The following is a 7,456-nucleotide window of genomic DNA, read 5'->3' as shown; positions in this document are numbered from 1 at the left end:
TATAGGTAACTTAACAGACGGATTATGCAAAACATCCAAAAAGGTATTCGGGGTACCGGTTTACGCTGAGACCCAAGCCGGCTTAGAGCATCAGCCGCCTCGTTCTTCTTGCGATCTATGTGTTCACTTGATAACCCTTGAAATGTCTAGCCACAACATCAACATCACCACGATAAGCCGCCATGAGAGGATCTTTGGAATCCCACTTGCCTGAGACTTGCTGGGCTACCAAGTCTGAGTCGCCAAAGCACCTTACCCGACTTAAGTTCATCTCCTTAGCCATCCGAAGACCATGGAGTAAGGCCTCATACTCAGCTGCATTATTAGTACATGGAAACATCAATCTTAGCACATAACAAAATTTATCACCTCGAGGGGAAGCCAAAACAACTCCAGCCCCCGAGCCTTCCAATTACCTGGATCCATCAAAGTGAATTGTCCAGTATGTGTTATCCGGCTTCTCTTCAGGCACCTGTAACTCTGTCCAATCGTTGATGAAATCCACCAATGCTTGAGATTTGATAGCAGTGCGAGGCACATATTTTAAGCCATGAGGCCCAAGCTCAATAGCCCACTTAGCAACTCGTCATGTGGCCTCTCTGTTTTGGATGATATCCCCCAAAGGAGCAGAACTAACCACAGGGATGGGATGACCCAGAAAATACTTCTTAAGCTTCCGGCTGGCCATGAACACCCCATAAATAAGCTTTTGCCAATGTGGATACAATTGTTTGGACTCAATGAGCACCTCACTGATGTAGTAAACCGGATGTTGAATCGGATATTCTTTACCAGACTCCTTTCGCTCCACCACAATAGCTACACTGACAGCGCGTGCATTAGCAGCCACATACAATAGTGACGGCTCTTTGTCAATGGGAGCAGCAAGGACCGGCGGCTCAGCCAATTGTCTCTTCAAATCCTTAAAGGCAACGTTAGCAGCATCACTCCAAACGAAGTCATCTATCTTCTTCAACATTTGATACATCGGTATGGCCTTTTCACCTAACCGGCTTATGAACCGGCTTAAAGCAGCAATACGACCCGCCAATCGCTGAACATCATTGATGCACCTGGGCTTTGCCAGAGAGGTGATAGCCTTGATCTTCTCCGGATTAGCCTCAATGCCTCTGTTAGAAACCAGAAAACCCAAAAGCTTACCTGCCGGCACACCAAAGACGCACTTCGTCGGGTTAAGCATCATGTTGTACACCCGGAGATTATCAAAGGTCTCCTTGAGATCATCTATCAGTCTTTCCTTGTTTCTGGACTTCACCACAATATCATCCACGTAAGCATGCACATTACGGCCAATCTGAGTATGAAGGCATTTCTGCACGCAACGCTGATAAGTTGCATGGGCACTTCTAAGCCCAAAAGGCATGGAAACATAGCAGAAGGCTCCAAAAGGAGTAATGAACGATGTCTTCTCCTTGTCCTTAACTACCATCTTGATATGATGATATCCAGAATAAGCATCCAGAAAACTCAAACGCTCACATCCCGCCGTAGCATCAATAATTTGATCAATACGCGGAAGAGCAAAATGATCTGCCAAACAAGCCTTGTTTAAGTCCGTATAATCCACGCACATACGCCAAGTGCGGTTCTTCTTGAGCACTAGCACCGGGTTAGCCAACCATTCCGGATGAAATACCTCAATGATAAACCCAGCCGCCAAGAGCCGGGCCACCTCTTGTCCAATGGCCTCGCGCCTCTCTTCGTTAAACCGCCGAAGGAACTGCTTGACCGGCTTAAACTTTGGATCAATGTTGAGAGTCTGCTCGGCGAGTTCTCTCGGTACACCCGGCATGTCAGAAGGTTTCCATGCAAAGATGTCCCGATTCTCATGGATGAACTCGATGAGCGCGCTTTCCTATTTAGCATCCAGATTGGCGCTGATACTGAACTGCTTAGATGAATCGCCAGGAACAAAATCGACCATCTTAGTATCCTCCGCCGATTTAAACTTCATCCCCGGCTCATGCTCTGTGGTGGGCTTCTTCAAAGATGTCATATCTGTCGGGTCAACATTGTCTTTATAGTATTTTAACTCTTCTGCGGCACATACCGACTCAGCATAAGCCGCATCACCTTCCTCGCATTCCAGATCCAGCTTTCGACTGCCATGAACCGTAATGGTCCCTTTATGACCCGACATCTTCAGCTATAGATATACATAACATGGCCGCGCCATGAACTTGGCGTAAGCCGGCCGCCCAAACAGAGCATGATATGGGCTTCTGATGTTGACCTCCTCAAAGGTTAACTTCTCAGCCCTGGAGTCATACTCATCTCCAAAGGCTACCTCCAGCTCAATCTTACCAACTAGGTATGCCGACTTACCAGGAACCACACCGTGAAAATGGTATTGGACTGCTTAAGGTTTTTATCTGTTAACCCCATGCGACAGAAGGTCTCATAATAGAGGATATTGATGTTGCTGCCTCCATCCATGAGCACCTTAGTGAACTTGTACCCCCCTCCCCCCCAACTTGAGGTGCTACCACCAAAGCCAAGTGACCCGGATTATCAACCCGGGGCGGGTGATCCTCCCGACTCCATGTGATGGCCTGCTTAAACCATCGTAAGTAGCGAGGAACTACCGGCTCAACGGCGTTAATCGCCCTCTTATGAAGCTTCTGGTCCCGCTTACATAAGCTCGTGGTGAAAACATGATATTGTCCACTGTTTAACTGCTTTGGCTAGCTCTGATGACCAGACTGTTGTTGTTGCTACTGACCCCCTAGCCAGATTGCTGATTGTAACCACCTTGATTGAAATTGCCTTGATTACTCTGGTGACCCTGGAAACCGGAACCAGAACCGCCACTTCCGTTGTTCGGGCCATGAATGCTGCCGCCTCCTGAACCGCCACCCGACCCGTGATTTCCATTGAACATATTGGAATTTTTGAAGGCCTTCATGATAGTGCAATCCTTCCACAGGTGTGTAGCTGGACTCTCTTTCGTGCCATGCTTCGGGCAAGGCTCATTCAACAACTGCTCGAGAGTAGGGCCTGACCCGCTAGATCGTGGAGGTGGCCTCCCCTTACGCCGCTGATTTTTGTCATGTGTATTGGTGTTAGCCACAAACTCTAAGTTATCATCTGCCTTACGTTTGTTATTGCCGCCTTGATTTGCCGGGTTAGGCTGCGTGCCCTTAGCATTGCCGCTCTTCTTTCCCTTCCTTGCCTTCTCATCATCAGACTCGGGATCCCATGTACTATCTGAGTCGGCATATTTAACCAGAGCCGCCATCAACTGACCCATGTTAGGACCTTCACGCTTGAGCTGCCCTAGCTTCATCTTTAAGGGCTCAAAACGGCAATTCTACTCTAACATTAACACTACAGAGCGAGCATCCATCTTATCAGAGGAATGTATTATTTCCTTGACCCGACACACCCAATGGGTCGTGGACTCACCCTCATGTTGCTTGCAACCAGTCAGATCCACAACCGACATGGTTTGCTTGCACGTATCTTTAAAGTTCTGAATAAACTTCTCCTTTAACTCTGCCCATGAACCAATGGAATTAGGTGGCAACGCCTTCAACAAATTACGGGCCGTTCCATCCAACATCATGGTGAAGTACTTGGCCATCGCAGCATCGCTCACCTCTAGCAACTCCATGGCCATCTCGTAACTTTCAATCCACGCTCCGGGCTGCAAATCGGCCGTATAATTCGGCACCTTACGAGGCCCCTTAAAATCCTTGCGCAAGCGCTCGTTACGTAGAGCCAGCACCAAACAAGGCACACCTCCGGTTCTGGTGACTATTCCTGCCTCAACTGACACTGCTGGATAAATCGGCAGGGGATGATAAGCCGCCTGCTGAGCTGCCTGTTGAGCTGCTATTTCCGCTGCCTGTTGAGCCGCCTTCTCAATCTGCTGACGCACTCTATCCTGATTATGCACATTAGGAGCCCCACCCCGAGCTGGGCCGTACCCACGTGGCTTGTTACGGCGCTGGGCATTGCTTGACACGGCTGGCGAATCCAAATGCCTACTGTAACTCTTGCTCCGGCTCGGACATGGGGTAGAATGAATTATGTCTCTACTGTAAGAGTATGCCTCCTGTTGTGCCAAGGCTGTCTGAAGAAGATCCCTGACCCTTCGCGTTTCAACCGCCGCCGGTGAGTCGCCATCAGCTGGGAGAGCCGCCAGTCGTGTTGCCGCCGCGATCATGTTCTCCAGCGGGTTAGAGTAATGACCCAGTGGTGTCGGCACATAAAGGGGCGGGGCAGTATTTAGACATGGGGGTCCCATAACCTGTGGTTGAATCGGCGTGTTGATCTCGGGCGCTATGACCTGATTTACTCCCGGCGGGTTACTGGGTCTCGCTCTGGGTGTCTGGAAAAGGTTCCTAGGATCGTAAACCGGAGGCAGACAAGATTGAGCCTTCTGATACCTTCTCCTCATAACCTCATTGGATGCGTTCTGCTCCATCGTGAGCTGAAAAGCCTGTGATTGAATCTGCTGTGCTCGGACATCCAGAGTCGCCCGCTCAGCAGTCATCCTGACGTCCTCTGTCACCAGGTTTTCTTTAGCATGTGCTATATCAAGCTTCAACTGCGCCACTTCTGCATGTGCTGAGCTTGATCCACCGGGTTGACCACGGCGGTTAATAGGGTCATCAACTTATCAGTGAGATCCATCAACACCTGAGCCGGCGAGCGCACAGGGTCTCCTGCCCCGGCTGCTGCTGTCCCAGAGGTCATGGCCGCCGCAGTTGATGAAGTAAGCGCAGGTTGAGTACCTGCCATAAAGATTCCAACTCTGCTTGGCGGCTCAAAGGGGTCCGGAATACTATCGCCATCGGAACAGCCCCCAAGCCCGTCGTCTTGCAGTTGATACAACGAATCCGTCTTACCTGTGGACGACTCACCATCGGAGTAGATGGCCGTCTCACCACCGGAGTCAAATCCTTCAGAAAACTCTCCTCCATGGATGCATCCCACGAGGGCACGCCTCATGGCGGGTTGAGCCCGAGCGGGTCTCGCATGCTGAGCCATCTCGATGATGTCGGTGTAGATGTCCGGCTCAGGGCCCGGCTTTCCTATCTTGCCGATGAAGACGTGGATTCCGCCGAAGGAGACCCGGTACCCATACTCAATTGAGTCGGCGTCGGGGCCCCAGCCTGCGTTGTCGATGTAGAGATTGTCGCGACGACTCTTGGTCATCCGGCCAACAGCGTATCCCTTGAGCCCTTCGAAGCTGCCCTTTAAGAACTCAAATCCATCGTGCGCGGGCCCCACGGTGGGCGCCAACTGTCGTGGAATTGTCACGTCAGATGTCCTAGCGTAAGCACTTAGTCATGGAGCCATCGCAACTAGGAAGCTTAAAGGGGTTAAACGGGACAAAGGACACAAGGTTTATACTGGTTCGGCCCCTTGCTGTGAAGGTAAATGCCTACGATCCAGTTTTTGGTGGGATTGCTTATGAATCGATAACCAGGGAGCGAATCCGCTTGACCTAGTTCTCGATCTGATGTTACTTGCCCTTAACCGCCGCCGGGTCATCCCTTTATATACAGAGGTCGACGCCCAGCGGCTCTACAGAGTCCCGACCGGCTCATAAACAGTATCCGGCTCGGTCTCTTAACTATTCTTGCCTTAGAATACAAGTCATATACATATGGCGGTTTATCACTACGGGCCTTAAGTCGCCTCTGGGCTTTGGTCCCTTTCTTGAACCGCCATCTCCATCCTGGGTCTTGGCCTTCAAGAATACTTGCAAGTATAACCCGGCCCCTCCTGGGCGGGTTATACCAATAGTTATGTCCCCAACACTATGTGTTTGTAGGTACCCTGCTTGTCGTGCATGCGCAGGCCATGGAGTTGGCTCACGACTGTGTTTTTTTGGTTTCATTATCTTTTTTCCTATTCTTCACTTTTCATTTGTGTGTTTCAAATTCATAAAGTTTTTCAATTCATGCGAAGCGGAGTACATAGCTGCTTCGGAAGTAGCAAATGAAGGAGTCTGGATAAGGGAGTTCATTTCCGATCTAGGTGTCATACCTAGTGCATCGGGACCAATGAAGATCTTTTGTGACAATACTGGTGCAATTGCTTTGGCAAAGGAATCCAGATTTCACAAGAGGACCAAACACATCAAGAGACGATTCAATTCCATCCGGGACCAAGTCCAGGTGGGAGACATAGAGATTTGCAAGATACATACGGATCTGAATGTTGCAGACCCGTTGACTAAGCCTCTTCCACGAGCAAAACATGATCAGCACCAAGGCTCCATGGGTGTTAGAATCATTACTGTGTAATCTAGATTATTGACTCTAGTGCAAGTGGGAGACTGAAGGAAATATGCCCTAGAGGCAATAATAAAGTTATTATCTATTTCCTTATTTCATGATAAATGTTTATTATTCATGCTAGAATTGTATTAACCGGAAACATAATACATGTGTGAATACATAGACAAAACTTGATGTCACTAGTATGCCTCTACTTGACTAGCTCATTAATCAAAGATGGTTATGTTTCCTAACCATAGACATGAGTTGTCATTTGATTAACGGGATCACATCATTAGGAGAATGATGTGATTGACGTGACCCATTCCGTTAGCTTAGCACTTGATCGTTTAGTATGTTGCTATTGCTTTCTTCATGACTTATACATGTTCCTACAACTATGAGATTATGCAACTCCCGTTTATCGAAGGAACACTTTGTGTGCTACCAAACGTCACAACATAACTGGGTGATTATAAAGGAGCTCTATAGGTGTCTCCAAAGGTACATGTTGAGTTGGCGTATTTTGAGATTAGGTTTTGTCACTCCGATTGTCGGAGAGGTATCTCTGGGCCCTCTCGGTAATGCACATCACTATAAGCCTTGCAAGCAATGTAGCTAACGAGTTAGTTACGAAATGATGCATTATAGAACGAGTAAAGAGACTTGCCGGTAACAAGATTGAACTAGGTATTGGATACCGACGATCAAATCTTGGGCAAGTAACATACCGACGACAAAGGGAACAACGTATGTTGTTATGCGGTTTGATCGATAAAGGTCTTCATAGAATATGTAGGAGCTATATGAGCATCCAGGTTCCGCTATTGGTTATTGACCGAAAATGTGTCTCTGTCATGTCTACATAGTTCTCGAACCCGTAGGGTCCGCAAGCTTAAGGTTTCGATGACAGTTATATTATGAGTTTATGATTTTTGATGTACCGAAGATTGTTCGGAGTTCCGGATGTGATCACGGACATGACGAGGAGTCTCGAAATGGTCGAGACATGAAGATTGATATATTGGAAGCCTATATTTGAATATCGGAAGTGTTTCGGGTGAAATTGGGATTTTACCGGAGTACCGAGGGGTTATCGGAACCCCCCGGGGGCTTAATGGGCCATAGTGGGCCTTAGTGGAGAAGAGGAGAGGCATCCAGGGCTGGACCGCGCGCCCCTCCCCCCCTAGTCCGAATAGGAC

This window comes from Triticum dicoccoides, chromosome 7B, assembly GCF_002162155.2.
Source record: "Triticum dicoccoides isolate Atlit2015 ecotype Zavitan chromosome 7B, WEW_v2.0, whole genome shotgun sequence".
Taxonomy (NCBI): Eukaryota; Viridiplantae; Streptophyta; class Magnoliopsida; order Poales; family Poaceae; genus Triticum; species Triticum dicoccoides.
This window is presented reverse-complemented; position numbering follows the sequence as displayed.